The sequence below is a fragment of the Liolophura sinensis genome, chromosome 4, assembly GCF_032854445.1.
Source record: "Liolophura sinensis isolate JHLJ2023 chromosome 4, CUHK_Ljap_v2, whole genome shotgun sequence".
NCBI lineage: Eukaryota > Metazoa > Mollusca > Polyplacophora > Chitonida > Chitonidae > Liolophura > Liolophura sinensis.
This window is the reverse complement of record NC_088298.1, coordinates 7,982,347-8,009,540: the sequence shown is the minus strand read 5'-3', so window position 1 is coordinate 8,009,540 and position 27,194 is coordinate 7,982,347. Positions and strand designations below refer to the sequence as shown.

At 46.3% G+C, this 27,194-nt stretch overlaps 1 protein-coding gene and 70 non-coding genes across 72 annotated transcripts in view; 70 read left to right on the top strand and 1 right to left on the bottom strand.

The window, feature by feature from the left end:
- The window catches only part of LOC135464328 (serine-rich adhesin for platelets-like), a 375,213-nt gene that overhangs the window by 236,369 nt on the left and 111,650 nt on the right, over positions 1 to 27,194 (bottom strand). The window lies entirely within an intron of this gene.
- Positions 59 to 177, top strand: LOC135465131 (5S ribosomal RNA). Its single transcript, XR_010443837.1, has one exon. It is a non-coding gene; the product is annotated as a 5S ribosomal RNA (ribosomal RNA).
- LOC135465015 (5S ribosomal RNA) lies at positions 441 to 559 on the top strand. The gene has a single exon (XR_010443728.1). It is a non-coding gene; the product is annotated as a 5S ribosomal RNA (ribosomal RNA).
- LOC135465174 (5S ribosomal RNA) lies at positions 832 to 950 on the top strand. The gene has a single exon (XR_010443876.1). It is a non-coding gene; the product is annotated as a 5S ribosomal RNA (ribosomal RNA).
- Positions 1,216 to 1,334, top strand: LOC135465194 (5S ribosomal RNA). Its single transcript, XR_010443895.1, has one exon. It is a non-coding gene; the product is annotated as a 5S ribosomal RNA (ribosomal RNA).
- On the top strand, positions 1,600 to 1,718 carry LOC135465005 (5S ribosomal RNA). Its single transcript, XR_010443718.1, has one exon. It is a non-coding gene; the product is annotated as a 5S ribosomal RNA (ribosomal RNA).
- On the top strand, positions 1,994 to 2,112 carry LOC135465120 (5S ribosomal RNA). Its single transcript, XR_010443826.1, has one exon. It is a non-coding gene; the product is annotated as a 5S ribosomal RNA (ribosomal RNA).
- Positions 2,377 to 2,495, top strand: LOC135465283 (5S ribosomal RNA). The gene has a single exon (XR_010443978.1). It is a non-coding gene; the product is annotated as a 5S ribosomal RNA (ribosomal RNA).
- On the top strand, positions 2,761 to 2,879 carry LOC135465309 (5S ribosomal RNA). Its single transcript, XR_010444002.1, has one exon. It is a non-coding gene; the product is annotated as a 5S ribosomal RNA (ribosomal RNA).
- Positions 3,154 to 3,272, top strand: LOC135465115 (5S ribosomal RNA). Its single transcript, XR_010443822.1, has one exon. It is a non-coding gene; the product is annotated as a 5S ribosomal RNA (ribosomal RNA).
- Positions 3,534 to 3,652, top strand: LOC135465026 (5S ribosomal RNA). Its single transcript, XR_010443738.1, has one exon. It is a non-coding gene; the product is annotated as a 5S ribosomal RNA (ribosomal RNA).
- On the top strand, positions 3,927 to 4,045 carry LOC135465221 (5S ribosomal RNA). Its single transcript, XR_010443920.1, has one exon. It is a non-coding gene; the product is annotated as a 5S ribosomal RNA (ribosomal RNA).
- On the top strand, positions 4,318 to 4,436 carry LOC135465088 (5S ribosomal RNA). The gene has a single exon (XR_010443796.1). It is a non-coding gene; the product is annotated as a 5S ribosomal RNA (ribosomal RNA).
- Positions 4,708 to 4,826, top strand: LOC135465071 (5S ribosomal RNA). Its single transcript, XR_010443780.1, has one exon. It is a non-coding gene; the product is annotated as a 5S ribosomal RNA (ribosomal RNA).
- LOC135465135 (5S ribosomal RNA) lies at positions 5,090 to 5,208 on the top strand. The gene has a single exon (XR_010443840.1). It is a non-coding gene; the product is annotated as a 5S ribosomal RNA (ribosomal RNA).
- On the top strand, positions 5,480 to 5,599 carry LOC135465180 (5S ribosomal RNA). Its single transcript, XR_010443882.1, has one exon. It is a non-coding gene; the product is annotated as a 5S ribosomal RNA (ribosomal RNA).
- On the top strand, positions 5,870 to 5,988 carry LOC135465087 (5S ribosomal RNA). Its single transcript, XR_010443795.1, has one exon. It is a non-coding gene; the product is annotated as a 5S ribosomal RNA (ribosomal RNA).
- LOC135465158 (5S ribosomal RNA) lies at positions 6,262 to 6,380 on the top strand. Its single transcript, XR_010443861.1, has one exon. It is a non-coding gene; the product is annotated as a 5S ribosomal RNA (ribosomal RNA).
- LOC135465205 (5S ribosomal RNA) lies at positions 6,653 to 6,770 on the top strand. The gene has a single exon (XR_010443905.1). It is a non-coding gene; the product is annotated as a 5S ribosomal RNA (ribosomal RNA).
- On the top strand, positions 7,040 to 7,158 carry LOC135464998 (5S ribosomal RNA). The gene has a single exon (XR_010443712.1). It is a non-coding gene; the product is annotated as a 5S ribosomal RNA (ribosomal RNA).
- Positions 7,424 to 7,542, top strand: LOC135465108 (5S ribosomal RNA). Its single transcript, XR_010443815.1, has one exon. It is a non-coding gene; the product is annotated as a 5S ribosomal RNA (ribosomal RNA).
- On the top strand, positions 7,813 to 7,931 carry LOC135465086 (5S ribosomal RNA). Its single transcript, XR_010443794.1, has one exon. It is a non-coding gene; the product is annotated as a 5S ribosomal RNA (ribosomal RNA).
- LOC135465225 (5S ribosomal RNA) lies at positions 8,205 to 8,323 on the top strand. The gene has a single exon (XR_010443924.1). It is a non-coding gene; the product is annotated as a 5S ribosomal RNA (ribosomal RNA).
- Positions 8,596 to 8,714, top strand: LOC135465095 (5S ribosomal RNA). The gene has a single exon (XR_010443803.1). It is a non-coding gene; the product is annotated as a 5S ribosomal RNA (ribosomal RNA).
- On the top strand, positions 8,978 to 9,096 carry LOC135465007 (5S ribosomal RNA). Its single transcript, XR_010443720.1, has one exon. It is a non-coding gene; the product is annotated as a 5S ribosomal RNA (ribosomal RNA).
- LOC135465027 (5S ribosomal RNA) lies at positions 9,369 to 9,487 on the top strand. The gene has a single exon (XR_010443739.1). It is a non-coding gene; the product is annotated as a 5S ribosomal RNA (ribosomal RNA).
- On the top strand, positions 9,762 to 9,880 carry LOC135465173 (5S ribosomal RNA). The gene has a single exon (XR_010443875.1). It is a non-coding gene; the product is annotated as a 5S ribosomal RNA (ribosomal RNA).
- On the top strand, positions 10,147 to 10,265 carry LOC135464983 (5S ribosomal RNA). The gene has a single exon (XR_010443698.1). It is a non-coding gene; the product is annotated as a 5S ribosomal RNA (ribosomal RNA).
- Positions 10,538 to 10,656, top strand: LOC135465018 (5S ribosomal RNA). The gene has a single exon (XR_010443731.1). It is a non-coding gene; the product is annotated as a 5S ribosomal RNA (ribosomal RNA).
- LOC135465006 (5S ribosomal RNA) lies at positions 10,921 to 11,039 on the top strand. Its single transcript, XR_010443719.1, has one exon. It is a non-coding gene; the product is annotated as a 5S ribosomal RNA (ribosomal RNA).
- On the top strand, positions 11,311 to 11,429 carry LOC135465170 (5S ribosomal RNA). Its single transcript, XR_010443872.1, has one exon. It is a non-coding gene; the product is annotated as a 5S ribosomal RNA (ribosomal RNA).
- Positions 11,691 to 11,809, top strand: LOC135465083 (5S ribosomal RNA). Its single transcript, XR_010443792.1, has one exon. It is a non-coding gene; the product is annotated as a 5S ribosomal RNA (ribosomal RNA).
- On the top strand, positions 12,083 to 12,201 carry LOC135465085 (5S ribosomal RNA). Its single transcript, XR_010443793.1, has one exon. It is a non-coding gene; the product is annotated as a 5S ribosomal RNA (ribosomal RNA).
- LOC135465082 (5S ribosomal RNA) lies at positions 12,471 to 12,589 on the top strand. Its single transcript, XR_010443791.1, has one exon. It is a non-coding gene; the product is annotated as a 5S ribosomal RNA (ribosomal RNA).
- On the top strand, positions 12,859 to 12,977 carry LOC135465072 (5S ribosomal RNA). The gene has a single exon (XR_010443781.1). It is a non-coding gene; the product is annotated as a 5S ribosomal RNA (ribosomal RNA).
- Positions 13,241 to 13,360, top strand: LOC135465329 (5S ribosomal RNA). The gene has a single exon (XR_010444020.1). It is a non-coding gene; the product is annotated as a 5S ribosomal RNA (ribosomal RNA).
- On the top strand, positions 13,624 to 13,742 carry LOC135465081 (5S ribosomal RNA). The gene has a single exon (XR_010443790.1). It is a non-coding gene; the product is annotated as a 5S ribosomal RNA (ribosomal RNA).
- LOC135465198 (5S ribosomal RNA) lies at positions 14,014 to 14,132 on the top strand. The gene has a single exon (XR_010443898.1). It is a non-coding gene; the product is annotated as a 5S ribosomal RNA (ribosomal RNA).
- LOC135465080 (5S ribosomal RNA) lies at positions 14,396 to 14,514 on the top strand. The gene has a single exon (XR_010443789.1). It is a non-coding gene; the product is annotated as a 5S ribosomal RNA (ribosomal RNA).
- Positions 14,786 to 14,904, top strand: LOC135465060 (5S ribosomal RNA). Its single transcript, XR_010443770.1, has one exon. It is a non-coding gene; the product is annotated as a 5S ribosomal RNA (ribosomal RNA).
- On the top strand, positions 15,177 to 15,295 carry LOC135465147 (5S ribosomal RNA). The gene has a single exon (XR_010443851.1). It is a non-coding gene; the product is annotated as a 5S ribosomal RNA (ribosomal RNA).
- LOC135465119 (5S ribosomal RNA) lies at positions 15,568 to 15,686 on the top strand. Its single transcript, XR_010443825.1, has one exon. It is a non-coding gene; the product is annotated as a 5S ribosomal RNA (ribosomal RNA).
- LOC135465268 (5S ribosomal RNA) lies at positions 15,960 to 16,078 on the top strand. Its single transcript, XR_010443964.1, has one exon. It is a non-coding gene; the product is annotated as a 5S ribosomal RNA (ribosomal RNA).
- Positions 16,351 to 16,469, top strand: LOC135465002 (5S ribosomal RNA). The gene has a single exon (XR_010443716.1). It is a non-coding gene; the product is annotated as a 5S ribosomal RNA (ribosomal RNA).
- On the top strand, positions 16,739 to 16,857 carry LOC135465048 (5S ribosomal RNA). The gene has a single exon (XR_010443759.1). It is a non-coding gene; the product is annotated as a 5S ribosomal RNA (ribosomal RNA).
- Positions 17,121 to 17,240, top strand: LOC135465328 (5S ribosomal RNA). The gene has a single exon (XR_010444019.1). It is a non-coding gene; the product is annotated as a 5S ribosomal RNA (ribosomal RNA).
- On the top strand, positions 17,504 to 17,622 carry LOC135465079 (5S ribosomal RNA). The gene has a single exon (XR_010443788.1). It is a non-coding gene; the product is annotated as a 5S ribosomal RNA (ribosomal RNA).
- On the top strand, positions 17,894 to 18,012 carry LOC135465037 (5S ribosomal RNA). Its single transcript, XR_010443748.1, has one exon. It is a non-coding gene; the product is annotated as a 5S ribosomal RNA (ribosomal RNA).
- Positions 18,285 to 18,403, top strand: LOC135465146 (5S ribosomal RNA). The gene has a single exon (XR_010443850.1). It is a non-coding gene; the product is annotated as a 5S ribosomal RNA (ribosomal RNA).
- Positions 18,676 to 18,794, top strand: LOC135465193 (5S ribosomal RNA). The gene has a single exon (XR_010443894.1). It is a non-coding gene; the product is annotated as a 5S ribosomal RNA (ribosomal RNA).
- LOC135465267 (5S ribosomal RNA) lies at positions 19,068 to 19,186 on the top strand. Its single transcript, XR_010443963.1, has one exon. It is a non-coding gene; the product is annotated as a 5S ribosomal RNA (ribosomal RNA).
- On the top strand, positions 19,461 to 19,579 carry LOC135465000 (5S ribosomal RNA). Its single transcript, XR_010443714.1, has one exon. It is a non-coding gene; the product is annotated as a 5S ribosomal RNA (ribosomal RNA).
- On the top strand, positions 19,844 to 19,962 carry LOC135465024 (5S ribosomal RNA). Its single transcript, XR_010443736.1, has one exon. It is a non-coding gene; the product is annotated as a 5S ribosomal RNA (ribosomal RNA).
- LOC135465262 (5S ribosomal RNA) lies at positions 20,233 to 20,351 on the top strand. The gene has a single exon (XR_010443958.1). It is a non-coding gene; the product is annotated as a 5S ribosomal RNA (ribosomal RNA).
- LOC135465025 (5S ribosomal RNA) lies at positions 20,626 to 20,744 on the top strand. The gene has a single exon (XR_010443737.1). It is a non-coding gene; the product is annotated as a 5S ribosomal RNA (ribosomal RNA).
- Positions 21,020 to 21,138, top strand: LOC135465118 (5S ribosomal RNA). The gene has a single exon (XR_010443824.1). It is a non-coding gene; the product is annotated as a 5S ribosomal RNA (ribosomal RNA).
- On the top strand, positions 21,414 to 21,532 carry LOC135465013 (5S ribosomal RNA). Its single transcript, XR_010443726.1, has one exon. It is a non-coding gene; the product is annotated as a 5S ribosomal RNA (ribosomal RNA).
- LOC135465001 (5S ribosomal RNA) lies at positions 21,796 to 21,914 on the top strand. Its single transcript, XR_010443715.1, has one exon. It is a non-coding gene; the product is annotated as a 5S ribosomal RNA (ribosomal RNA).
- Positions 22,178 to 22,297, top strand: LOC135465327 (5S ribosomal RNA). Its single transcript, XR_010444018.1, has one exon. It is a non-coding gene; the product is annotated as a 5S ribosomal RNA (ribosomal RNA).
- Positions 22,561 to 22,679, top strand: LOC135465078 (5S ribosomal RNA). The gene has a single exon (XR_010443787.1). It is a non-coding gene; the product is annotated as a 5S ribosomal RNA (ribosomal RNA).
- On the top strand, positions 22,951 to 23,071 carry LOC135465258 (5S ribosomal RNA). The gene has a single exon (XR_010443955.1). It is a non-coding gene; the product is annotated as a 5S ribosomal RNA (ribosomal RNA).
- Positions 23,344 to 23,462, top strand: LOC135465145 (5S ribosomal RNA). Its single transcript, XR_010443849.1, has one exon. It is a non-coding gene; the product is annotated as a 5S ribosomal RNA (ribosomal RNA).
- On the top strand, positions 23,735 to 23,854 carry LOC135465196 (5S ribosomal RNA). The gene has a single exon (XR_010443897.1). It is a non-coding gene; the product is annotated as a 5S ribosomal RNA (ribosomal RNA).
- On the top strand, positions 24,127 to 24,245 carry LOC135465266 (5S ribosomal RNA). Its single transcript, XR_010443962.1, has one exon. It is a non-coding gene; the product is annotated as a 5S ribosomal RNA (ribosomal RNA).
- Positions 24,520 to 24,638, top strand: LOC135464999 (5S ribosomal RNA). Its single transcript, XR_010443713.1, has one exon. It is a non-coding gene; the product is annotated as a 5S ribosomal RNA (ribosomal RNA).
- Positions 24,903 to 25,021, top strand: LOC135464990 (5S ribosomal RNA). The gene has a single exon (XR_010443704.1). It is a non-coding gene; the product is annotated as a 5S ribosomal RNA (ribosomal RNA).
- On the top strand, positions 25,295 to 25,413 carry LOC135465177 (5S ribosomal RNA). The gene has a single exon (XR_010443879.1). It is a non-coding gene; the product is annotated as a 5S ribosomal RNA (ribosomal RNA).
- Positions 25,678 to 25,796, top strand: LOC135465023 (5S ribosomal RNA). Its single transcript, XR_010443735.1, has one exon. It is a non-coding gene; the product is annotated as a 5S ribosomal RNA (ribosomal RNA).
- Positions 26,067 to 26,185, top strand: LOC135465260 (5S ribosomal RNA). Its single transcript, XR_010443957.1, has one exon. It is a non-coding gene; the product is annotated as a 5S ribosomal RNA (ribosomal RNA).
- On the top strand, positions 26,461 to 26,577 carry LOC135465244 (5S ribosomal RNA). The gene has a single exon (XR_010443942.1). It is a non-coding gene; the product is annotated as a 5S ribosomal RNA (ribosomal RNA).
- LOC135465117 (5S ribosomal RNA) lies at positions 26,855 to 26,973 on the top strand. The gene has a single exon (XR_010443823.1). It is a non-coding gene; the product is annotated as a 5S ribosomal RNA (ribosomal RNA).

Here is a 27,194-nt window from a genome sequence, read left to right as displayed (position 1 = left end):
GATATTCCATGCATTTTATTTCACCACCAATATATAGCAAAGTTTTACCCCAGCACGTGCCTACGGCCATATCACGTTGAAAACACCGGTTCTCGTCCGAACACCGAAGTTAAGCAACGTCGAGCCCGGTTAGTACTTGGATGGGTGACCGCCTGGGAACACCGGGTGCTGTAGGCTAGCAACCTCTTTTTTTATTCACTTTTTCTTGATTAATACCAAGATGTATATACCCATGGTGGGTGGGGAAATGTGGATATGAGTTATCGCCCCTAGCGTGACTTGTATGGTCCATCTAAGCCAAGACAGACGTGGGATGGCAGGGAGTTTGTTGTCTTCGTTCAAACGGCCATCCAGCCTCTTCACTGTTTGGTGCACTTGTTCTGATATTCCATGCATTTTATTTCACCACCAATATATAGCAAAGTTTTACCCCAGCACGTGCCTACGGCCATATCACGTTGAAAATACCGGTTCTCGTCCGAACACCGAAGTTAAGCAACGTCGAGCCCGGTTAGTACTTGGATGGGTGACCGCCTGGGAACACCGGGTGCTGTAGGCTAGCAACCTCTATTTTTTTTTCTCTTTTTCTCTTTTTCTTTATTAATACAAAGATGTATGTACCCATGGTGGGTGGGGAAATGTGGATATGAGTTATCGCCCCTAGCGTGACTTGTATGGTCCATCTAAGCCAAGACAGACGTGGGATGGCAGGGAGTTTGTTGTCTTCGTTCAAACGGCCATCCAGCCTCTTCACTGTTTGGTGCACTTGTTCTGATATTCCATGCATTTTATTTCACCACCAATATATAGCAAAGTTTTACCCCAGCACGTGCCTACGGCCATATCACGTTGAAAACACCGGTTCTCTTCCGAACACCGAAGTTAAGCAGCGTCGAGCCCGGTTAGTACTTGGATGGGTGACCGCCTGGGAACACCGGGGGCTGTAGGCTAACAACCTCTTCTTTTTTTCTCTCTTTTTCTTCATTAATACAAAGATGTATGTACCCATGGTGGGTGGGGAAATGTGGATATGAGTTATCGCCCCTAGCGTGACTTGTATGGTCCATCTAAGCCAAGACAGACGTGGGATGGCAGGGAGTTTGTTGTCTTCGTTCAAACGGCCATCCAGCCTCTTCACTGTTTGGTGCACTTGTTCTGATATTCCATGCATTTTATTTCACCACCAATATATAGCAAAGTTTTACCCCAGCACGTGCCTACGGCCATATCACGTTGAAAACACCGGTTCTCGTCCGAACACCGAAGTTAAGCAACGTCGAACCCGGTTAGTACTTGGATGGGTGACCGCCTGGGAACACCGGGGGCTGTAGGCTAACAACCTCTTTTTTTTTTCTCTCTTTTTCTTCAATAATACAAAGATGTATGTACCCATGGTGGGTGGGGAAATGTGGATATGAGTTATCGCCCCTAGCGTGACTTGTATGGTCCATCTAAGCCAAGACAGACGTGGGATGGCAGGGAGTTTGTTGTCTTCGTTCAAACGGCCATCCAGCCTCTTCACTGTTTGGTGCACTTGTTCTGATATTCCATGCATTTTATTTCACCACCAATATATAGCAAAGTTTTACCCCAGCACGTGCCTACGGCCATATCACGTTGAAAACACCGGTTCTCGTCCGAACACCGAAGTTAAGCAACGCCGAGCCCGGTTAGTACTTGGATGGGTGACCGCCTGGGAACACCGGGTGCTGTAGGCTAACAACCTCTTTTTTTTTTTTTTTTTTTTTTTCACTTTTCCTCATTAATACCAAGATATATATACCCATGGTGGGTGGGGAAATGTGGATATGAGTTATCGCCCCTAGCGTGACTTGTATGGTCCATCTAAGCCAAGACAGACGTGGGATGGCAGGGAGTTTGTTGTCTTCGTTCAAACGGCCATCCAGCCTCTTCACTGTTTGGTGCACTTGTTCTGATATTCCATGCATTTTATTTCACCACCAATATATAGCAAAGTTTTACCCCAGCACGTGCCTACGGCCATATCACGTTGAAAACACCGGTTCTCGTCCGAACACCGAAGTTAAGCAACGTCGAGCCCGGTTAGTACTTGGATGGGTGACCGCCTGGGAACACCGGGTGCTGTAGGCTAACAACCTCTTTTTTTTTTTCTCTTTTTCTTCATTAATACAAAGATGTATGTACCCATGGTGGGTGGGGAAATGTGGATATGAGTTATCGCCCCTAGCGTGACTTGTATGGTCCATCTAAGCCAAGACAGACGTGGGATGGCAGGGAGTTTGTTGTCTTCGTTCAAACGGCCATCCAGCCTCTTCACTGTTTGGTGCACTTGTTCTGATATTCCATGCATTTTATTTCACCACCAATATATAGCAAAGTTTTACCCCAGCACGTGCCTACGGCCATATCACGTTGAAAACACCGGTTCTCGTCCGAACACCGAAGTTCAGCACCGTCGAGCCCGGTTAGTACTTGGATGGGTGACCCCCTGGAAACACCGGGTGCTGTAGGCTAACAACCTCTTTTTTTTTTTTTTCTTTTTCTTCATTAATACAAAGATGTATATACCCATGGTGGGTGGGGAAATGTGGATATGAGTTATCGCCCCTAGCGTGACTTGTATGGTCCATCTAAGCCAAGACAGACGTGGGATGGCAGGGAGTTTGTTGTCTTCGTTTAAACGGCCATCCAGCCTCTTCACTGTTTGGTGCACTTGTTCTGATATTCCATGCATTTTATTTCACCACCAATATATAGCAAAGTTTTAACCCAGCACCTGCCTACGGCCATATCACGTTGAAAACACCGGTTCTCGTCCGAACACCGAGGTTAAACAACGTCGAGCCCGGTTAGTACTTGGATGGGTGACCGCCTGGGAGCACCGGGTGCAATAGGCTAACAACCTCTTTTTTTTTTTTCTTTTTTTTTTCTTTTTCTTCATTAATACAAAGATGTATGTACCCATGGTGGGTGGGGAAATGTGGATATGAGTTATCGCCCATAGCGTGACTTGTATGGTCCATCTAAGCCAAGACAGACGTGGGATGGCAGGGAGTTTCTTGTCTTCATTCAAACGGCCATCCAGCCTCTTCACTGTTTGGTGCACTTGTTCTGATATTCCATGCATTTTATTTCACCACCAATATATAGCAAAGTTTTACCCCAGCACGTGCCTACGGCCATATCACGTTGAAAACACCGGTTCTCGTCCGAACACCGAAGTTAAGCAACGTCGAGCCCGGTTAGTACTTGGATGGGTGACCGCCTGGGAACACCGGGTGCTATAGGCTAACAACATCTTTTTTTTCTCTTTTTCTTCATTAATACAAAGATGTATGTACCCATGGTGGGTGGGGAAATGTGGATATGAGTTATCGCCCCTAGCGTGACTTGTATGGTCCATCTAAGCCAAGACAGACGTGGGATGGCAGGGAGTTTGCTGTCTTCGTTCAAACGGCCATCCAGCCTCTTCACTGTTTGGTGCACTTGTTCTGATATTCCATGCATTTTATTTCACCACCAATATATAGCAAAGTTTTACCCCAGCACGTGCCTACGGCCATATCACGTTGAAAACACCGGTTCTCATCCGAACACCGAGGTTAAGCAACGTCGAGCCCGGTTAGTACTTGGATGGGTGACCGCCTGGGAACACCGGGTGCTGTAGGCTAACAACCTCTTTTTTTTTTTTTTTCTCTCTCTTTTTTTCTTCATTAATACAAAGATGTATGTACCCATGGTGGGTGGGGAAATGTGGATATGAGTTATCGCCCCTAGCGTGACTTGTATGGTCCATCTAAGCCAAGACAGACGTGGGATGGCAGGGAGTTTGTTGTCTTCGTTCAAACGGCCATCCAGCCTCTTCACTGTTTGGTGCACTTGTTCTGATATTCCATGCGTTTTATTTCACCACCAATATATAGCAAAGTTTTACCCCAGCACATGCCTACGGCCATATCACGTTGAAAACACCGGTTCTCGTCCGAACACCGAAGTTAAGCAACGTCGAGCCCGGTTAGTACTTGGATGGGTGACCGCCTGGGAACACCGGGTGCTGTAGGCCAGCAACCTCTTTTTTTTTTCTTTTTTTTTACTTTTTCTTTATTAATACCAAGATGTATATACCCATGGTGGGTGGGGAAATGTGGATATGAGTTATCGCCCCTAGCGTGACTTGTATGGTCCATCTAAGCCAAGACAGACGTGGGATGGCAGGGAGTTTGTTGTCTTCGTTCAAACGGCCATCCAGCCTCTTCACTGTTTGGTGCACTTGTTCTGATATTCCATGCATTTTATTTCACCACCAATATATAGCAAAGTTTTACCCCAGCACGTGCCTACGGCCATATCACGTTGAAAACACCGGTTCTCGTCCGAACACCGAGGTTAAGCAACGTCGAGCCCGGTTAGTACTTGGATGGGTGACCGCCTGGGAACACCGGGTGCTGTAGGCTAACAACCTCTTTTTTTTTTTTTTTTTTTTCTTTTTCTGCATTATTACAAAGATGTATGTACCCATGGTGGGTGGGGAAATGTGGATATGAGTTATCGCCCCTAGCGTGACTTGTATGGTCCATCTAAGCCAAGACAGACGTGGGATGGCAGGGAGTTTGTTGTCTTCGTTCAAATGGCTATCCAGCCTCTTCACTGTTTGGTGCACTTGTTCTGATATTCCATGCAATTTATTTCACCACCAATATATAGAAAAGTTTTACCCCAGCACGTGCCTACGGCCATATCACGTTGAAAACACCGGTTCTCGTCCGAACACCGAAGTTAAGCAACATCGAGCCCGGTTAGTACTTGGATGGGTGACCGCCTGGGAACACCGGGTGCTGTAGGCCAGCAACCTCTTTTTTTTTTCACTTTTTCTTCATTAATACCAAGATGTATATACCCATGGTGGGTGGGGAAATGTGGATTTGAGTTATCGCCCCTAGCGTGACTTGTATGGTCCATCTAAGCCAAGACAGACGTGGGATGGCAGGGAGTTTGTTGTCTTCGTTCAAACGATCATCCAGCCTCTTCACTGTTTGGTGCACTTGTTCTGATATTCCATGCATTTTATATCACCACCAATATATAGCAAAGATTTACCCCAGCACGTGCCTACGGCCATATCACGTTGAAAACACCGGTTCTCGTCCGAACACCGAAGTTAAGCAACGTCAAGCCCGGTTAGTACTTGGATGGGTGACCGCCTGGGAACACCGGGTGCTGTAGGCTAGCAACCTCTATTTTTTTTCTCTCTTTTTCTCTTTTTCTTTATTAATACAAAGATGTATGTACCCATGGTGGGTGGGGAAATGTGGATATGAGTTATCGCCCCTAGCGTGACTTGTATGGTCCATCTAAGCCAAGACAGACGTGGGATGGCAGGGAGTTTGTTGTCTTCGTTCAAACGGCCATCCAGCCTCTTCACTGTTTGGTGCACTTGTTCTGATATTCCATGCATTTTATTCACACCAATATATAGCAAAGTTTTACCCCAGCACGTGCCTACGGCCATATCACGTTGAAAACACCGGTTCTCGTCCGAACACCGAAGTTAAGCAACGTCGAGCCCGGTTAGTACTTGGATGGGTGACCGCCTTGGGAACACCGGGTGCTGTAGGCTAACAACCTCTTTTTTATTTTTTTTCTTTATTTTTCTGCATTAATACAAAGATGTATATACCCATGGTGGGTGGGGAAATGTGGATATGAGTTATCGCCCCTAGCGTGACTTGTATGGTCCATCTAAGCCAAGACAGACGTGGGATGGCAGGGAGTTTGTTGTCTTCGTTCAAACGGCCATCCAGCCTCTTCACTGTTTGGTGCATTTGTTCTGATATTCCATGCATTTTATTTCACCACCAATATATAGCAAAGTTTTACCCCAGCACGTGCCTACGGCCATATCACGTTGAAAACACCGGTTCTCGTCCGAACACCGAGGTTAAGCAACGTCGAGCCCGGTTAGTACTTGGATGGGTGACCGCCTGGGAACACCGGGTGCTGTAGGCTAGCAACCTCTTTTTTTTTTCTTTTTTTTTCACTTTTTCTTCATTAATACAAAGATGTATATACCCATGGTGGGTGGGGAAATGTGGATATGAGTTATCGCCCCTAGCGTGACTTGTATGGTCCATCTAAGCCAAGACAGACGTGGGATGGCAGGGAGTTTGTTGTCTTCATTCATACGGCCATCCAGCCTCTTCACTGTTTGGTGCATTTGTTCTGATATTCCATGCATTTTATTTCACCACCAATATATAGCAAAGTTTTACCCCAGCACGTGCCTACGGCCATATCACGTTGAAAACACCGGTTCTCGTCCGAACACCGAAGTTAAGCAACGTCGAGCCCGGTTAGTACTTGGATGGGTGACCGCCTGGGAACACAGGGTGCTGTAGGCTAGCAACCTCTATTTTTTTTTCTCTTTTTCTCTTTTTCTTCATTAATACAAAGATGTATGTACCCTTGGTGGGTGGGGAAATGTGGATATGAGTTATCGCCCCTAGCGTGACTTGTATGGTCCATCTAAGCCAAGACAGACGTGGGATGGCAGGGAGTTTGTTGTCTTCGTTCAAACGGCCATCCAGCCTCTTCACTGTTTGGTGCACTTGTTCTGATATTCCATGCATTTTATTTCACCACCAATATATAGCAAAGTTTTACCCCAGCACGTGCCTACGGCATATCACGTTGAAAACACCGGTTCTCGTCCGAACACCGAAGTTAAGCAACGTCGAGCCCGGTTAGTACTTGGATGGGTGACCGCCTGGGAACACCGGGTGCTGTAGGCTAACAACCTCCTTTTTTTTTTTTTTTCTCTTTTTTTTCATTAATACAAAGATGTATGTACCCATGGTGGGTGGGGAAATGTGGATATGAGTTATCGCCCCTAGCGTGACTTGTATGGTCCATCTAAGCCAAGACAGACGTGGGATGGTAGGGAGTTTGTTGTCTTCGTTCAAACGGCCATCCAGTCTCTTCACTGTTTGGTGCACTTGTTCTGATATTCCATGCATTTTATTTCACCACCAATATATAGCAAAGTTTTACCCCAGCACGTGCCTACGGCCATATCACGTTGAAAACACCGGTTCTCGTCCGAACACCGAAGTTAAGCAACGTCGAGCCCGGATAGTACTTGGATGGGTGACCGCCTGGGAACACCGGGTGCTGTAGGCTAACAACCTCTTTTTTTTTTCTCTCTTTTTCTTCATTAATACAAAGATGTATGTACCCATGGTGGGTGGGGAAATGTGGATATGAGTTATCGCCCCTAGCGTGACTTGTATGGTCCATCTAAGCCAAGACAGACGTGGGATGGCAGGGAGTTTGTTGTCTTCGTTCAAACGGCCATCCAGCCTCTTCACTGTTTGGTGCACTTGTTCTGATATTCCATGCATTTTATTTCACCACCAATATATAGCAAAGTTTTACCCCAGCACCTGCCTACGGCCATATCACGTTGAAAACACCGGTTCTCGTCCGAACACCGAAGTTAAGCAACGTCGAGCCCGGTTAGTACTTGGATGGGTGACCGCCTGGGAACACCGGGTGCTGTAGGCTAACAAACTATTTTTTATTTTTTTTTTTTATTTTTCTGCATTAATACAAAGATGTATATACCCATGGTGGGTGGGGAAATGTGGATATGAGTTATCGCCCCTAGCGTGACTTGTATGGTCCATCTAAGCCAAGACAGACGTGGGATGGCAGGGAGTTTGTTGTCTTCGTTCAAACGGCCATCCAGCCTCTTCACTGTTTGGTGCATTTGTTCTGATATTCCATGCATTTTATTTCACCACCAATATATAGCAAAGTTTTACCCCAGCACGTGCCTACGGCCATATCACGTTGAAAACACCGGTTCTCGTCCGAACACCGAGGTTAAGCAACGTCGAGCCCGGTTAGTACTTGGATGGGTGACCGCCTGGGAACACCGGGTGCTGTAGGCTAGCAACCTCTTTTTTTTTTCTTTTTTTTTCACTTTTTCTTCATTAATACAAAGATGTATATACCCATGGTGGGTGGGGAAATGTGGATATGAGTTATCGCCCCTAGCGTGACTTGTATGGTCCATCTAAGCCAAGACAGACGTGGGATGGCAGGGAGTTTGTTGTCTTCATTCATACGGCCATCCAGCCTCTTCACTGTTTGGTGCATTTGTTCTGATATTCCATGCATTTTATTTCACCACCAATATATAGCAAAGTTTTACCCCAGCACGTGCCTACGGCCATATCACGTTGAAAACACCGGTTCTCGTCCGAACACCGAGGTTAAGCAACGTCGAGCCCGGTTAGTACTTGGATGGGTGACCGCCTGGGAACACAGGGTGCTGTAGGCTAGCAACCTCTATTTTTTTTTCTCTTTTTCTCTTTTTCTTCATTAATACAAAGATGTATGTACCCTTGGTGGGTGGGGAAATGTGGATATGAGTTATCGCCCCTAGCGTGACTTGTATGGTCCATCTAAGCCAAGACAGACGTGGGATGGCAGGGAGTTTGTTGTCTTCGTTCAAACGGCCATCCAGCCTCTTCACTGTTTGGTGCACTTGTTCTGATATTCCATGCATTTTATTTCACCACCAATATATAGCAAAGTTTTACCCCAGCACGTGCCTACGGCCATATCACGTTGAAAACACCGGTTCTCGTCCGAACACCGAAGTTAAGCAACGTCGAGCCCGGTTAGTACTTGGATGGGTGACCGCCTGGGAACACCGGGTGCTGTAGGCTAACAACCTCTTTTTTTTTTCACTTTTTCTTCATTAATACAAAGATGTATGTACCAATGGTGGGTGGGGAAATGTGGATATGAGTTATCGCCCCTAGCGTTACTTGTATGGTCCATCTAAGCCAAGACAGACGTGGGATGGCAGGGAGTTTGTTGTCTTCGTTCAAACGGCCATCCAGCCTCTTCACTGTTTGGTGCACTTGTTCTGATATTCCATGCATTTTATTTCACCACCAATATATAGCAAAGTTTTACCCCAGCACATGCCTACGGCCATATCACGTTGAAAACACCGGTTCTCGTCCGAACACCGAAGTTAAACAACGTCGAGCCCGGTTAGTACTTGGATGGGTGACCGCCTGGGAACACCGGGTGCTGTAGGCTAGCAACCTCTATTTTTTTTTCTCTTTTTCTCTTTTTCTTCATTAATAAAAAGATGTATGTACCCTTGGTGGGTGGGGAAATGTGGATATGAGTTATCGCCCCTAGCGTGACTTGTATGGTCCATCTAAGCCAAGACAGACGTGGGATGGCAGGGAGTTTGTTGTCTTCGTTCAAACGGCTATCCAGCCTCTTCACTGTTTGGTGCACTTGTTCTGATATTCCATGCATTTTATTTCACCACCAATATATAGCAAAGTTTTACCCCAGCACCTGCCTACGGCCATATCACGTTGAAAACACCGGTTCTCGTCCGAACACCGAAGTTAAGCAACGGCGAGCCCGGTTAGTACTTGGATGGGTGACCGCCTGGGAACACCGGGTGCTGTAGGCTAGCAACCTATTTTTTTTTTCTTTTTTTATTCACTTTTTCTTCATTAATACCAAGATGTATATACCCATGGTGGGTGGGGAAATGTGGATATGAGTTATCACCCCTAGCGTGACTTGTATGGTCCATCTAAGCCAAGACAGACGTGGGATGGCAGGGAGTTTGTTGTCTTCATTCTAACGGCCATCCAACCTCTTCACTGTTTGGTGCACTTGTTCTGATAGTCCATGCATTTTATTTCTCCACCAATATATAGCAAAGTTTTACCCCAGCACCTGCCTACGGCCATATCACGTTGAAAATACCGGTTCTCGTCCGAACACCGAGGTTAAGCAACGTCGAGCCCGGTTAGTACTTGGATGGGTGACCGCCTGGGAACACCGGGTGCTGTAGGCTAACAACCTCTTTTTTTTTTTTTCTCTTTTTCTTCATTAATACAAAGATGTATGTACCCATGGTGGGTGGGGAAATGTGGATATGAGTTATCGCCCCTAGCGTGACTTGTATGGTCCATCTAAGCCAAGACAGACGTGGGATGGCAGGGAGTTTGTTGTCTTCGTTCAAACGGCCATCCAGCCTCTTCACTGTTTGGTGCACTTGTTCTGATATTCCATGCATTTTATTTCACCACCAATATATAGCAAAGTTTTACCCCAGCACCTGCCTACGGCCATATCACGTTGAAAACACCGGTTCTCGTCCGAACACCGAAGTTAAGCAACGTCGAGCCCGGTTAGTACTTGGATGGGTGACCGCCTGGGAACACCAGGTGCTGTAGGCTAGCAACCTCTATTTTTTTTTCTCTTTTTCTCTTTTTCTTCATTAATACAAAGATGTATGTACCCTTGGTGGGTGGGGAAATGTGGATGTGAGTTATCGCCCCTAGCGTGACTTGTATGGTCCATCTAAGCCAAGACAGACGTGGGATGGCAGGGAGTTTGTTGTCTTCGTTCAAACGGCCATCCAGCCTCTTCACTGTTTGGTGCACTTGTTCTGATATTCCATGCATTTTATTTTACCACCAATATATAGCAAAGTTTTACCCCAGCACGTGCCTACGGCCATATCACGTTGAAAACACTGGTTCTCGTCCGAACACCGAAGTTAAGCAACGTCGAGCCCGGTTAGTACTTGGATGGGTGACCGCCTGGGAACACCGGGTGCTGTAGGCTAGCAACCTCTTTTTTTTTTTCACTTTTTCTTCATTAATACCAAGATGTATATACCCATGGTGGGTGGGGAAATGTGGATTTGAGTTATCGCCCCTAGCGTGACTTGTATGGTCCATCTAAGCCAAGACAGACGTGGGATGGCAGGGAGTTTGTTGTCTTCGTTCAAACGGCCATCCAGCCTCTTCACTGTTTGGTGCACTTGTTCTGATATTCCATGCATTTTATTTCACCACCAATATATAGCAAAGATTTACCCCAGCACGTGCCTACGGCCATATCACGTTGAAAACACCGGTTCTCGTCCGAACACCGAAGTTAAACAACGTCGAGCCCGGTTAGTACTTGGATGGGTGACCGCCTGGGAACACCGGGTGCTGTAGGCTAGCAACCTCTTTTTTTTTTTTTTTTTTCAATTTTTCTTCATTAATACCAAGATGTATATACCCATGGTGGGTGGGGAAATGTGGATATGAGTTATCGCCCCTAGCGTGACTTGTATGGTCCATCTAAGCCAAGACAGACGTGGGATGGCAGGGAGTTTGTTGTCTTCGTTCAAACGGCCATCCAGCCTCTTCACTGTTTGGTGCACTTGTTCTGATATTCCATGCATTTTATTTCACCACCAATATATAGCAAAGTTTTACCCCAGCAAGTGCCTACGGCCATATCACGTTGAAAACACCGGTTTTCGTCCGAACACCGAAGTTAAGCAACGTCGAGCCCGGTTAGTACTTGGATGGGTGACCGCATGGGAACACCGGGTGTTGTAGGCTAACAACATCTTTTTTTTCTCTTTTTCTTCATTAATACAAAGATGTATGTACCCATGGTGGGTGGGGAAATGTGGATATGAGTTATCGCCCCTAGCGTGACTTGTATGGTCCATCTAAGCCAAGACAGACGTGGGATGGCAGGGAGTTTGTTGTCTTCGTTCAAACGGCCATCCAGCCTCTTCACTGTTTGGTGCACTTGTTCTGATATTCCATGCATTTTATTTCACCACCAATATATAGCAAAGTTTTACCCCAGCACCTGCCTACGGCCATATCACGTTGAAAACACCGGTTCTCGTCCGAACACCGAAGTTAAGCAACGTCGAGCCCGGTTAGTACTTGGATGGGTGACCGCCTGGGAACACCGGGTGCTGTAGGCTAGCAACCTCTTATTTTTTTCTTTTTTTTTCACTTTTTCTTCATTAATACCTAGATGTATATACCCATGGTGGGTGGGGAAATGTGGATATGAGTTATCGCCCCTAGCGTGACTTGTATGGTCCATCTAAGCCAAGACAGACGTGGGATGGCAGGGAGTTTGTTGTCTTCGTTCAAACGGCCATCCAGCCTCTTCACTGTTTGGTGCATTTGTTCTGATATTCCATGCATTTTATTTCACCACCAATATATAGCAAAGTTTTACCCCAGCACGTGCCTACGGCCATATCACGTTGAAAACACCGGTTCTCGTCCGAACACCGAGGTTAAGCAACGTCGAGCCCGGTTAGTACTTGGATGGGTGACCGCCTGGGAACACCGGGTGCTGTAGGCTAACAACCTGTTTTTTTTTATTTTTCTTCTTTTTCTGCATTAATACAAAGATGTATGTACCCATGGTGGGTGGGGAAATGTGGATATGAGTTATCGCCCCTAGCGTGACTTGCATGGTCCATCTAAGCCAAGACAGACGTGGGATGGCAGGGAGTTTGTTGTCTTCGTTCAAACGGCCATCCAGCCTCTTCACTGTTTGGTGCACTTGTTCTGATATTCCATGCATTTTATTTCACCACCAATATATAGCAAAGTTTTACCCCAGCACGTGCCTACGGCCATATCACGTTGAAAACACCGGTTCTCGTCCGAACACCGAGGTTAAGCAACGTCGAGCCCGGTTAGTACTTGGATGGGTGACCGCCTGGGAACACCGGGTGCTGTAGGCTAACAACCTGTTTTTTTTTATTTTTCTTCTTTTTCTGCATTAATACAAAGATGTATGTACCCATGGTGGGTGGGGAAATGTGGATATGAGTTATCGCCCCTAGCGTGACTTGTATGGTCCATCTAAGCCAAGACAGACGTGGGATGGCAGGGAGTTTGTTGTCTTCGTTCAAACGGCCATCCAGCCTCTTCACTGTTTGGTGCACTTGTTCTGATATTCCATGCATTTTATTTCACCACCAATATATAGCAAAGTTTTACCCCAGCACGTGCCTACGGCCATATCACGTTGAAAACACCGGTTCTCGTCCGAACACCGAAGTTAAGCAACGTCGAGCCCGGTTAGTACTTGGATGGGTGACCGCCTGGGAACACCGGGTGCTGTAGGCTAACAACCTATTTTTTTTTTCACTTTTTCTTCATTAATACAAAGATGTATGTACCCATGGTGGGTGGGGAAATGTGGATATGAGTTATCGCCCCTAGCGTGACTTGTATGGTCCATCTAAGCCAAGACAGACGTGGGATGGCAGGGAGTTTGTTGTCTTCGTTCAAACGGCCATCCAGCCTCTTCACTGTTTGGTGCACTTGTTCTGATATTCCATGCATTTTATTTCACCACCAATATATAGCAAAGTTTTACCCCAGCACGTGCCTACGGCCATATCACGTTAAAAAACTTCGGTTCTCGTCCGAACACCGAAGTTAAGCAACATCGAGCCCGGTTAGTACTTGGATGGGTGACCGCCTGGGAACACCGGGTGCTGTAGGATAGCAACCTCTTTTTTTTTTCACTTTTTCTTCATTAATACCAAGATGTATATATCCATGGTGGGTGGGGAAATGTGGATATGAGTTATCGCCCCTAGCGTGACTTGTATGGTCCATCTAAGCCAAGACAGACGTGGGATGGCAGGGAGTTTGTTGTCTTCGTTCAAACGGCCATCCAGCCTCTTCACTGTTTGGTGCACTTGTTCTGATATTCCATGCATTTTATTTCACCACCAATATATAGCAAAGTTTTACCCCAGCACGTGCCTACGGCCATATCACGTTGAAAACACCGGTTCTCGTCCGAACACCGAGGTTAAGCAACGTCGAGCCCGGTTAGTACTTGGATGGGTGACCGCCTGGGAACACCGGGTGCTGTAGGCTAACAACATCTTTTTTATTTTTTTTTTTTTCTTTTTCTGCATTAATACAAAGATGTATGTACCCATGGTGGGTGGGGAAATGTGGATATGAGTTATCGGCCCTAGCGTGACTTGCATGGTCCATCTAAGCCAAGACAGACGTGGGATGGCAGGGAGTTTGTTGTCTTCGTTCAAACGGCCATCCAGCCTCTTCACTGTTTGGTGCACTTGTTCTGATATTCCATGCATTTTATTTCACCACCAATATATAGCAAAGTTTTACCCCAGCACATGCCTACGGCCATATCACGTTGAAAACACCGGTTCTCGTCCGAACACCGAAGTTAAGCAACATCGAGCCCGGTTAGTACTTGGATGGGTGACCGCCTGGGAACACCGGGTGCTGTAGGATAGCAACCTCTTTTTTTTTTCACTTTTTCTTCATTAATACCAAGATGTATATATCCATGGTGGGTGGGGAAATGTGGATATGAGTTATCGCCCCTAGCGTGACTTGTATGGTCCATCTAAGCCAAGACAGACGTGGGATGGCAGGGAGTTTGTTGTCTTCGTTCAAACGGCCATCCAGCCTCTTCACTGTTTGGTGCACTTGTTCTGATATTCCATGCATTTTATTTCACCACCAATATATAGCAAAGTTTTACCCCAGCACGTGCCTACGGCCATATCACGTTGAAAACACCGGTTCTCGTCCGAACACCGAGGTTAAGCAACGTCGAGCCCGGTTAGTACTTGGATGGGTGACCGCCTGGGAACACCGGGTGCTGTAGGCTAACAACATCTTTTTTATTTTTTTTTTTTTCTTTTTCTGCATTAATACAAAGATGTATGTACCCATGGTGGGTGGGGAAATGTGGATATGAGTTATCGGCCCTAGCGTGACTTGCATGGTCCATCTAAGCCAAGACAGACGTGGGATGGCAGGGAGTTTGTTGTCTTCGTTCAAACGGCCATCCAGCCTCTTCACTGTTTGGTGCACTTGTTCTGATATTCCATGCATTTTATTTCACCACCAATATATAGCAAAGTTTTACCCCAGCACATGCCTACGGCCATATCACGTTGAAAACACCGGTTCTCGTCCGAACACCGAAGTTAAGCAACGTCGAGCCCGGTTAGTACTTGGATGGGTGACCGCCTGGGAACACCGGGTGCTGTAGGCTAGCAACCTCTATTTTTTTTTCTCTTTTTCTCTTTTTCTTCATTAATAAAAAGATGTATGTACCCATGGTGGGTGGGGAAATGTGGATATGAGTTATTGCCCCTAGCGTGACTTGTATGGTCCATCTAAGCCAAGACAGACGTGGGATGGCAGGGAGTTTGTTGTCTTCGTTCAAACGGCCATCTAGCCTCTTCACTGTTTGGTGCACTTGTTCTGATATTCCATGCATTTTATTTCACCACCAATATATAGCAAAGTTTTACCCCAGCACCTGCCTACGGCCATATCACGTTGAAAACACCGGTTCTCGTCCGAACACCGAAGTTCAGCAACGTCGAGCCCGGTTAGTACTTGGATGGGTGACCGCCTGGGAACACCGGGTGCTGTAGGCTAACAACCTCTTTTTTTTTTTTTTTTTTTCTCTTTTTCTTCATTAATACAAAGATGTATGTACCCATGGTGGGTGGGGAAATGTGGATATGAGTTATCGCCCCTAGCGTGACTTGTATGGTCCATCTAAGCCAAGACAGACGTGGGATGGCAGGGAGTTTGTTGTCTTCGTTCAAACGGCCATCCAGCCTCTTCACTGTTTGGTGCACTTGTTCTGATATTCCATGCATTTTATTTCTCCACCAATATATAGCAAAGTTTTACCCCATCACCTGCCTACGGCCATATCACGTTGAAAACACCGGTTCTTGTCCGAACACCGAAGTTAAGCAACGTCGAGCCCGGTTAGTACTTGGATGGGTGACCGCCTGGGAACACCGGGTGCTGTAGGCTAGCAACCTCTTTTTTTTTTTTTTTTTTTTCACTTTTTCTTCATTAATACCAAGATGTATATACCCATGGTAGGTGGGGAAATGTGGATATGAGTTATCGCCCCTAGCGTGACTTGTATGGTCCATCTAAGCCAAGACAGACGTGGGATGGCAGGGAGTTTGTTGTCTTCGTTCAAACGGCCATCCAGCCTCTTCACTGTTTGGTGCACTTGTTCTGATATTCCATGCATTTTATTTCACCACCAATATATAGCAAAGTTTTACCCCAGCACCTGCCTACGGCCATATCACGATGAAAACACCGGTTCTCGTCCGAACACCGAGGTTAAACAACGTCGAGCCCGGTTAGTACTTGGATGGGTGACCGACTGGGAACACCGGGTGCTGTAGGCTAACAACCTCTTTTTTTTTTTTTTTTTTTTCTCTTTTTCTTCATTAATACAAAGATGTATGTACCCATGGTGGTGGGGAAATGTGGATATGAGTTATCGCCCCTAGCGTGACTTGTATGGTCCATCTAAGCCAAGACAGACGTGGGATGGCAGGGAGTTTGTTGTCTTCGTTCAAACGGCCATCCAGCCTCTTCACTGTTTGGTGCACTTGTTCTGATATTCCATGCATTTTATTTCACCACCAATATATAGCAAAGTTTTACCCCAGCACCTGCCTACGGCCATATCACGTTGAAAACACCGGTTCTCGTCTGAACACCGAAGTTAAGCAACGTCGAGCCCGGTTAGTACTTGGATGGGTGACCGCCTGGGAACACCGGGTGCTGTAGGCTAACAACCTGTTTTTTTTTATTTTTCTTCTTTTTCTGCATTAATACAAAGATGTATGTACCCATGGTGGGTGGGGAAATGTGGATATGAGTTATCGCCCCTAGCGTGACTTGCATGGTCCATCTAAGCCAAGACAGACGTGGGATGGCAGGGAGTTTGTTGTCTTCGTTCAAACGGCCATCCAGCCTCTTCACTGTTTGGTGCACTTGTTCTGATATTCCATGCATTTTATTTCACCACCAATATATAGCAAAGTTTTACCCCAGCACGTGCCTACGGCCATATCACGTTGAAAACACCGGTTCTCGTCCGAACACCGAAGTTAAGCAACGTCGAGCCCGGTTAGTACTTGGATGGGTGACCGCCTGGGAACACCGGGTGCTGTAGGCTAACAACCTCTTTTTTTTTTCACTTTTTCTTCATTAATACAAAGATGTATGTACCCATGGTGGGTGGGGAAATGTGGATATGAGTTATCGCCCCTAGCGTGACTTGTATGGTCCATCTAAGCCAAGACAGACGTGGGATGGCAGGGAGTTTGTTGTCTTCGTTCAAACGGCCATCCAGCCTCTTCACTGTTTGGTGCACTTGTTCTGATATTCCATGCATTTTATTTCACCACCAATATATAGCAAAGTTTTACCCCAGCACGTGCCTACGGCCATATCACGTTAAAAAACTTCGGTTCTCGTCCGAACACCGAAGTTAAGCAACATCGAGCCCGGTTAGTACTTGGATGGGTGACCGCCTGGGAACACCGGGTGCTGTAGGATAGCAACCTCTTTTTTTTTTCACTTTTTCTTCATTAATACCAAGATGTATATATCCATGGTGGGTGGGGAAATGTGGATATGAGTTATCGCCCCTAGCGTGACTTGTATGGTCCATCTAAGCCAAGACAGACGTGGGATGGCAGGGAGTTTGTTGTCTTCGTTCAAACGGCCATCCAGCCTCTTCACTGTTTGGTGCACTTGTTCTGATATTCCATGCATTTTATTTCACCACCAATATATAGCAAAGTTTTACCCCAGCACGTGCCTACGGCCATATCACGTTGAAAACACCGGTTCTCGTCCGAACACCGAGGTTAAGCAACGTCGAGCCCGGTTAGTACTTGGATGGGTGACCGCCTGGGAACACCGGGTGCTGTAGGCTAACAACATCTTTTTTATTTTTTTTTTTTTCTTTTTCTGCATTAATACAAAGATGTATGTACCCATGGTGGGTGGGGAAATGTGGATATGAGTTATCGGCCCTAGCGTGACTTGCATGGTCCATCTAAGCCAAGACAGACGTGGGATGGCAGGGAGTTTGTTGTCTTCGTTCAAACGGCCATCCAGCCTCTTCACTGTTTGGTGCACTTGTTCTGATATTCCATGCATTTTATTTCACCACCAATATATAGCAAAGTTTTACCCCAGCACATGCCTACGGCCATATCACGTTGAAAACACCGGTTCTCGTCCGAACACCGAAGTTAAGCAACGTCGAGCCCGGTTAGTACTTGGATGGGTGACCGCCTGGGAACACCGGGTGCTGTAGGCTAGCAACCTCTATTTTTTTTTCTCTTTTTCTCTTTTTCTTCATTAATAAAAAGATGTATGTACCCATGGTGGGTGGGGAAATGTGGATATGAGTTATTGCCCCTAGCGTGACTTGTATGGTCCATCTAAGCCAAGACAGACGTGGGATGGCAGGGAGTTTGTTGTCTTCGTTCAAACGGCCATCTAGCCTCTTCACTGTTTGGTGCACTTGTTCTGATATTCCATGCATTTTATTTCACCACCAATATATAGCAAAGTTTTACCCCAGCACCTGCCTACGGCCATATCACGTTGAAAACACCGGTTCTCGTCCGAACACCGAAGTTCAGCAACGTCGAGCCCGGTTAGTACTTGGATGGGTGACCGCCTGGGAACACCGGGTGCTGTAGGCTAACAACCTCTTTTTTTTTTTTTTTTTTTCTCTTTTTCTTCATTAATACAAAGATGTATGTACCCATGGTGGGTGGGGAAATGTGGATATGAGTTATCGCCCCTAGCGTGACTTGTATGGTCCATCTAAGCCAAGACAGACGTGGGATGGCAGGGAGTTTGTTGTCTTCGTTCAAACGGCCATCCAGCCTCTTCACTGTTTGGTGCACTTGTTCTGATATTCCATGCATTTTATTTCTCCACCAATATATAGCAAAGTTTTACCCCATCACCTGCCTACGGCCATATCACGTTGAAAACACCGGTTCTTGTCCGAACACCGAAGTTAAGCAACGTCGAGCCCGGTTAGTACTTGGATGGGTGACTGCCTGGGAACACCGGGTGCTGTAGGCTAGCAACCTCTTTTTTTTTTTTTTTTTTTTCACTTTTTCTTCATTAATACCAAGATGTATATACCCATGGTAGGTGGGGAAATGTGGATATGAGTTATCGCCCCTAGCGTGACTTGTATGGTCCATCTAAGCCAAGACAGACGTGGGATGGCAGGGAGTTTGTTGTCTTCGTTCAAACGGCCATCCAGCCTCTTCACTGTTTGGTGCACTTGTTCTGATATTCCATGCATTTTATTTCACCACCAATATATAGCAAAGTTTTACCCCAGCACCTGCCTACGGCCATATCACGATGAAAACACCGGTTCTCGTCCGAACACCGAGGTTAAACAACGTCGAGCCCGGTTAGTACTTGGATGGGTGACCGACTGGGAACACCGGGTGCTGTAGGCTAACAACCTCTTTTTTTTTGTTTTTTTTTTTCTCTTTTTCTTCATTAATACAAAGATGTATGTACCCATGGTGGGTGGGGAAATGTGGATATGAGTTATCGCCCCTAGCGTGACTTGTATGGTCCATCTAAGCCAAGACAGACGTGGGATGGCAGGGAGTTTGTTGTCTTCGTTCAAACGGCCATCCAGCCTCTTCACTGTTTGGTGCACTTGTTCTGATATTCCATGCATTTTATTTCACCACCAATATATAGCAAAGTTTTACCCCAGCACCTGCCTACGGCCATATCACGTTGAAAACACCGGTTCTCGTCTGAACACCGAAGTTAAGCAACGTCGAGCCCGGTTAGTACTTGGATGGGTGACCGCCTGGGAACACCGGGTGCTGTAGGCTAGCAACCTCTTTTTTTTCTTCACTTTTTCTTCATTAATACCAAGATGTATATACCCATGGTGGGTGGGGAAATGTGGATATGAGTTATCGCCCCTAGCGTGACTTGTATGGTCCATCTAAGCCAAGACAGACGTGATATGGCAGGGAGTTTGTTGTCTTCGTTCAAACGGCCATCCAGCCTCTTCACTGTTTGGTGCACTTGTTCTGATATTCCATGCATTTTATTTCACCACCAATATATAGCAAAGTTTTACCCCAGCACGTGCCTACGGCCATATCACGTTGAAAACACCGGTTCTCATCCGAACACCGAGGTTAAGCAACGTCGAGCCCGGTTAGTACTTGGATGGGTGACCGCCTGGGAACACCGGGTGCTGTAGGCTAACAACCTCTTTTTTTTTTTTTTTTTTTCTTTTTCTGCATTAATACAAAGATGTATGTACCCATGGTGGGTGGGGAAATGTGGATATGAGTTATCGCCCCTAGCGTGACTTGCATGGTCCATCTAAGCCAAGACAGACGTGGGATGGCAGGGAGTTTGTTGTCTTCGTTCAAACGGCCATCCAGCCTCTTCACTGTTTGGTGCACTTGTTCTGATATTCCATGCATTTTATTTCACCACCAATATATAGCAAAGTTTTACCCCAGCACCTGCCTACGGCCATATCACGTTGAAAACACCGGTTCTCGTCCGAACACCGAGGTTAAACAACATCGAGCCCGGTTAGTACTTGGATGGGTGACCGCCTGGGAGCACCGGGTGCTGTAGGCTAACAAGCTCTTTTTTTTTTTTTTTTTTTTTCTCTTTTTCTTCATTAATACAAAGATGTATGTACCCATGGTGGGTGGGGAAATGTGGATATGAGTTATCGCCCCTAGCGTGACTTGTATGGTCCATCTAAGCCAAGACAGACGTGGGATGGCAGGGAGTTTGTTGTCTTCGTGCAAACGGCCATCCAGCCTCTTCACTGTTTGGTGCACTTGTTCTGATATTCCATGCATTTTATTTCACCACCAATATATAGCAAAGTTTTACCCCAGCACGTGCCTACGGCCATATCACGTTGAAAACACCGGTTCTCGTCCGAACACCGAAGTTAAGCAACGTCGAGCCCGGTTAGTACTTGGATGGGTGACCGCCTGGGAACACCGGGTGCTGTAGGCTAACAACCTCTTTTTTTTTTTTTTTTTTTTTTTCACTTTTCCTCATTAATACCAAGATGTATATACCCATGGTGGGTGGGGAAATGTGGATATGAGTTATCGCCCCTAGCGTGACTTGTATGGTCCATCTAAGCCAAGACAGACGTGGGATGGCAGGGAGTTTGTTGTCTTCGTTCAAACGGCCATCCAGCCTCTTCACTGTTTGGTGCACTTGTTCTGATATTCCATGCATTTTATTTCACCACCAATATATAGCAAAGTTTTACCCCAGCACGTGCCTACGGCCATATCACGTTGAAAACACCGGTTCTCGTCCGAACACCGAAGTTAAGCAACGTCGAGCCCGGTTAGTACTTGGATGGGTGACCGCCTGGAAACACCGGGTGCTGTAGGCTAACAACCTCTTTTTTTTTTTTTTTTTTTTTTTCACTTTTCCTCATTAATACCAAGATGTATATACCCATGGTGGGTGGGGAAATGTGGATATGAGTTATCGCCCCTAGCGTGACTTGTATGGTCCATCTAAGCCAAGACAGACGTGGGATGGCAGGGAGTTTGTTGTCTTCGTTCAAACGGCCATCCAGCCTCTTCACTGTTTGGTGCACTTGTTCTGATATTCCATGCATTTTATTTCACCACCAATATATAGCAAAGATTTACCCCAGCACCTGCCTACGGCCATATCACGTTGAAAACACCGGTTCTCGTCCGAACACCGAAGTTAAGCAACGTCGAGCCCGGTTAGTACTTGGATGGGTGACCGCCTGGGAACACCGGGTGCTGTAGGCTAACAACCTCTTTTTTTTTTCTCTTTTTCTTCATTAATACAAAGATGTATGTACCCATGGTGGGTGGGGAAATGTGGATATGAGTTATCGCCCCTAGCGTGACTTGTATGGTCCATCTAAGCCAAGACAGACGTGGGATGGCAGGGAGTTTGTTGTCTTCATTCAAACGGCCATCCAGCCTCTTCACTGTTTGGTGCACTTGTTCTGATATTCCATGCATTTTATTTCACCACCAATATATAGCAAAGTTTTACCCCAGCACGTGCCTACGGCCATATCACGTTGAAAACACCGGTTCTCGTCCGAACACCGAAGTTAAGCAACGTCGAGCCCGGTTAGTACTTGGATGGGTGACCGCCTGGGAACACCGGGTGCTGTAGGCTAACAACCTCTTTTTTTTTTCACTTTTTCTTCATTAATACAAAGATGTATGTACCCATGGTGGGTGGGGAAATGTGGATATGAGTTATCGCCCCTAGCGTGACTTGTATGGTCCATCTAAGCCAAGACAGACGTGGGATGGCAGGGAGTTTGTTGTCTTCGTTCAAACGGCCATCCAGCCTCTTCACTGTTTGGTGCACTTGTTCTGATATTCCATGCATTTTATTTCACCACCAATATATAGCAAAGTTTTACCCCAGCACGTGCCTACGGCCATATCACGTTAAAAAACTTCGGTTCTCGTCCGAACACCGAAGTTAAGCAACATCGAGCCCGGTTAGTACTTGGATGGGTGACCGCCTGGGAACACCGGGTGCTGTAGGATAGCAACCTCTTTTTTTTTTCACTTTTTCTTCATTAATACCAAGATGTATATATCCATGGTGGGTGGGGAAATGTGGATATGAGTTATCGCCCCTAGCGTGACTTGTATGGTCCATCTAAGCCAAGACAGACGTGGGATGGCAGGGAGTTTGTTGTCTTCGTTCAAACGGCCATCCAGCCTCTTCACTGTTTGGTGCACTTGTTCTGATATTCCATGCATTTTATTTCACCACCAATATATAGCAAAGTTTTACCCCAGCACGTGCCTACGGCCATATCACGTTGAAAACACCGGTTCTCGTCCGAACACCGAGGTTAAGCAACGTCGAGCCCGGTTAGTACTTGGATGGGTGACCGCCTGGGAACACCGGGTGCTGTAGGCTAACAACATCTTTTTTATTTTTTTTTTTTTCTTTTTCTGCATTAATACAAAGATGTATGTACCCATGGTGGGTGGGGAAATGTGGATATGAGTTATCGGCCCTAGCGTGACTTGCATGGTCCATCTAAGCCAAGACAGACGTGGGATGGCAGGGAGTTTGTTGTCTTCGTTCAAACGGCCATCCAGCCTCTTCACTGTTTGGTGCACTTGTTCTGATATTCCATGCATTTTATTTCACCACCAATATATAGCAAAGTTTTACCCCAGCACATGCCTACGGCCATATCACGTTGAAAACACCGGTTCTCAGTCCGAAACACCGAAGTTAAGCAACGTCGAGCCCGGTTAGTACTTGGATGGGTGACCGCCTGGGAACACCGGGTGCTGTAGGCTAGCAACCTCTATTTTTTTTTCTCTTTTTCTCTTTTTCTTCATTAATAAAAAGATGTATGTACCCATGGTGGGTGGGGAAATGTGGATATGAGTTATTGCCCTAGCGTGAACTTGTATGGTCCATCTAAGCCAAGACAGACGTGGGATGGCAGGGAGTTTGTTGTCTTCGTTCAAACGGCCATCTAGCCTCTTCACTGTTTGGTGCACTTGTTCTGATATTCCATGCATTTTATTTCACCACCAATATATAGCAAAGTTTTACCCCAGCACCTGCCTACGGCCATATCACGTTGAAAACACCGGTTCTCGTCCGAACACCGAAGTTCAGCAACGTCGAGCCCGGTTAGTACTTGGATGGGTGACCGCCTGGGAACACCGGGTGCTGTAGGCTAACAACCTCTTTTTTTTTTTTTTTTTTTCTCTTTTTCTTCATTAATACAAAGATGTATGTACCCATGGTGGGTGGGGAAATGTGGATATGAGTTATCGCCCCTAGCGTGACTTGTATGGTCCATCTAAGCCAAGACAGACGTGGGATGGCAGGGAGTTTGTTGTCTTCGTTCAAACGGCCATCCAGCCTCTTCACTGTTTGGTGCACTTGTTCTGATATTCCATGCATTTTATTTCTCCACCAATATATAGCAAAGTTTTACCCCATCACCTGCCTACGGCCATATCACGTTGAAAACACCGGTTCTTGTCCGAACACCGAAGTTAAGCAACGTCGAGCCCGGTTAGTACTTGGATGGGTGACCGCCTGGGAACACCGGGGTGCTGTAGGCTAGCAACCTCTTTTTTTTTTTTTTTTTTTCACTTTTTCTTCATTAATACCAAGATGTATATACCCATGGTAGGTGGGGAAATGTGGATATGAGTTATCGCCCCTAGCGTGACTTGTATGGTCCATCTAAGCCAAGACAGACGTGGGATGGCAGGGAGTTTGTTGTCTTCGTTCAAACGGCCATCCAGCCTCTTCACTGTTTGGTGCACTTGTTCTGATATTCCATGCATTTTATTTCACCACCAATATATAGCAAAGTTTTACCCCAGCACCTGCCTACGGCCATATCACGATGAAAACACCGGTTCTCGTCCGAACACCGAGGTTAAACAACGTCGAGCCCGGTTAGTACTTGGATGGGTGACCGACTGGGAACACCGGGTGCTGTAGGCTAACAACCTCTTTTTTTTTTTTTTTTTTTTTCTCTTTTTCTTCATTAATACAAAGATGTATGTACCCATGGTGGGTGGGGAAATGTGGATATGAGTTATCGCCCCTAGCGTGACTTGTATGGTCCATCTAAGCCAAGACAGACGTGGGATGGCAGGGAGTTTGTTGTCTTCGTTCAAACGGCCATCCAGCCTCTTCACTGTTTGGTGCACTTGTTCTGATATTCCATGCATTTTATTTCACCACCAATATATAGCAAAGTTTTACCCCAGCACCTGCCTACGGCCATATCACGTTGAAAACACCGGTTCTCGTCTGAACACCGAAGTTAAGCAACGTCGAGCCCGGTTAGTACTTGGATGGGTGACCGCCTGGGAACACCGGGTGCTGTAGGCTAGCAACCTCTTTTTTTTTTTCACTTTTTCTTCATTAATACCAAGATGTATATACCCATGGTGGGTGGGGAAATGTGGATATGAGTTATCGCCCCTAGCGTGACTTGTATGGTCCATCTAAGCCAAGACAGACGTGGGATGGCAGGGAGTTTGTTGTCTTCGTTCAAACGGCCATCCAGCCTCTTCACTGTTTGGTGCACTTGTTCTGATATTCCATGCATTTTATTTCACCACCAATATATAGCAAAGTTTTACCCCAGCACGTGCCTACGGCCATATCACGTTGAAAACACCGGTTCTCGTCCGAACACCGAAGTTAAGCAACGTCGAGCCCGGTTAGTACTTGGATGGGTGACCGCCTGGGAACACCGGGTGCTGTAGGCTAGCAACCTCTATTTTTTTTTCTCTCTTTTCTTTTTTTCTTCATTAATACAAAGATGTATGTACCCTTGGTGGGTGGGGAAATGTGGATGTGAGTTATCGCCCCTAGCGTGACTTGTATGGTCCATCTAAGCCAAGACAGACGTGGGATGGCAGGGAGTTTGTTGTCTTCGTTCAAACGGCCATCCAGCCTCTTCACTGTTTGGTGCACTTGTTCTGATATTCCATGCATTTTATTTTACCACCAATATATAGCAAAGTTTTACCCCAGCACGTGCCTACGGCCATATCACGTTGAAAACACTGGTTCTTGTCCGAACACCGAAGTTAAGCAACGTCGAGCCCGGTTAGTACTTGGATGGGTGACCGCCTGGGAACACCGGGTGCTGTAGGCTAACAACCTCTTTTTTTTTTTCACTTTTTCTTCATTAATACCAAGATGTATATACCCATGGTGGGTGGGGAAATGTGGATATGAGTTATCGCCCCTAGCGTGACTTGTATGGTCCATCTAAGCCAAGACAGACGTGATATGGCAGGGAGTTTGTTGTCTTCGTTCAAACGGCCATCCAGCCTCTTCACTGTTTGGTGCACTTGTTCTGATATTCCATGCATTTTATTTCACCACCAATATATAGCAAAGTTTTACCCCAGCACGTGCCTACGGCCATATCACGTTGAAAACACCGGTTCTCATCCGAACACCGAGGTTAAGCAACGTCGAGCCCGGTTAGTACTTGGATGGGTGACCGCCTGGGAACACCGGGTGCTGTAGGCTAACAACCTCTTTTTTTTTTTTTTTTTTTCTTTTTCTGCATTAATACAAAGATGTATGTACCCATGGTGGGTGGGGAAATGTGGATATGAGTTATCGCCCCTAGCGTGACTTGCATGGTCCATCTAAGCCAAGACAGACGTGGGATGGCAGGGAGTTTGTTGTCTTCGTTCAAACGGCCATCCAGCCTCTTCACTGTTTGGTGCACTTGTTCTGATATTCCATGCATTTTATTTCACCACCAATATATAGCAAAGTTTTACCCCAGCACCTGCCTACGGCCATATCACGTTGAAAACACCGGTTCTCGTCCGAACACCGAGGTTAAACAACATCGAGCCCGGTTAGTACTTGGATGGGTGACCGCCTGGGAGCACCGGGTGCTGTAGGCTAACAAGCTCTTTTTTTTTTTTTGTTTTTTTTCTCTTTTTCTTCATTAATACAAAGATGTATGTACCCATGGTGGGTGGGGAAATGTGGATATGAGTTATCGCCCCTAGCGTGACTTGTATGGTCCATCTAAGCCAAGACAGACGTGGGATGGCAGGGAGTTTGTTGTCTTCGTGCAAACGGCCATCCAGCCTCTTCACTGTTTGGTGCACTTGTTCTGATATTCCATGCATTTTATTTCACCACCAATATATAGCAAAGATTTACCCCAGCACGTGCCTACGGCCATATCACGTTGAAAACACCGGTTCTCGTCCGAACACCGAAGTTAAGCAACGTCGAGCCCGGTTAGTACTTGATGGGTGACCGCCTGGGAACACGGGTGCTGTAGGCTAACAACCTCTTTTTTTTTTTTTTTTTTTTTTTCACTTTTCCTCATTAATACCAAGATGTATATACCCATGGTGGGTGGGGAAATGTGGATATGAGTTATCGCCCCTAGCGTGACTTGTATGGTCCATCTAAGCCAAGACAGGACGTGGGGATGGCAGGGAGTTTGTTGTCTTCGTTCAAACGGCCATCCAGCCTCTTCACTGTTTGGTGCACTTGTTCTGATATTCCATGCATTTTATTTCACCACCAATATATAGCAAAGTTTTACCCCAGCACGTGCCTACGGCCATATCACGTTGAAAACACCGGTTCTCGTCCGAACACCGAAGTTAAGCAACGTCGAGCCCGGTTAGTACTTGGATGGGTGACCGCCTGGAAACACCGGGTGCTGTAGGCTAACAACCTCTTTTTTTTTTTTTTTTTTTTTCACTTTTCCTCATTAATACCAAGATGTATATACCCATGGTGGGTGGGGAAATGTGGATATGAGTTATCGCCCCTAGCGTGACTTGTATGGTCCATCTAAGCCAAGACAGACGTGGGATGGCAGGGAGTTTGTTGTCTTCGTTCAAACGGCCATCCAGCCTCTTCACTGTTTGGTGCACTTGTTCTGATATT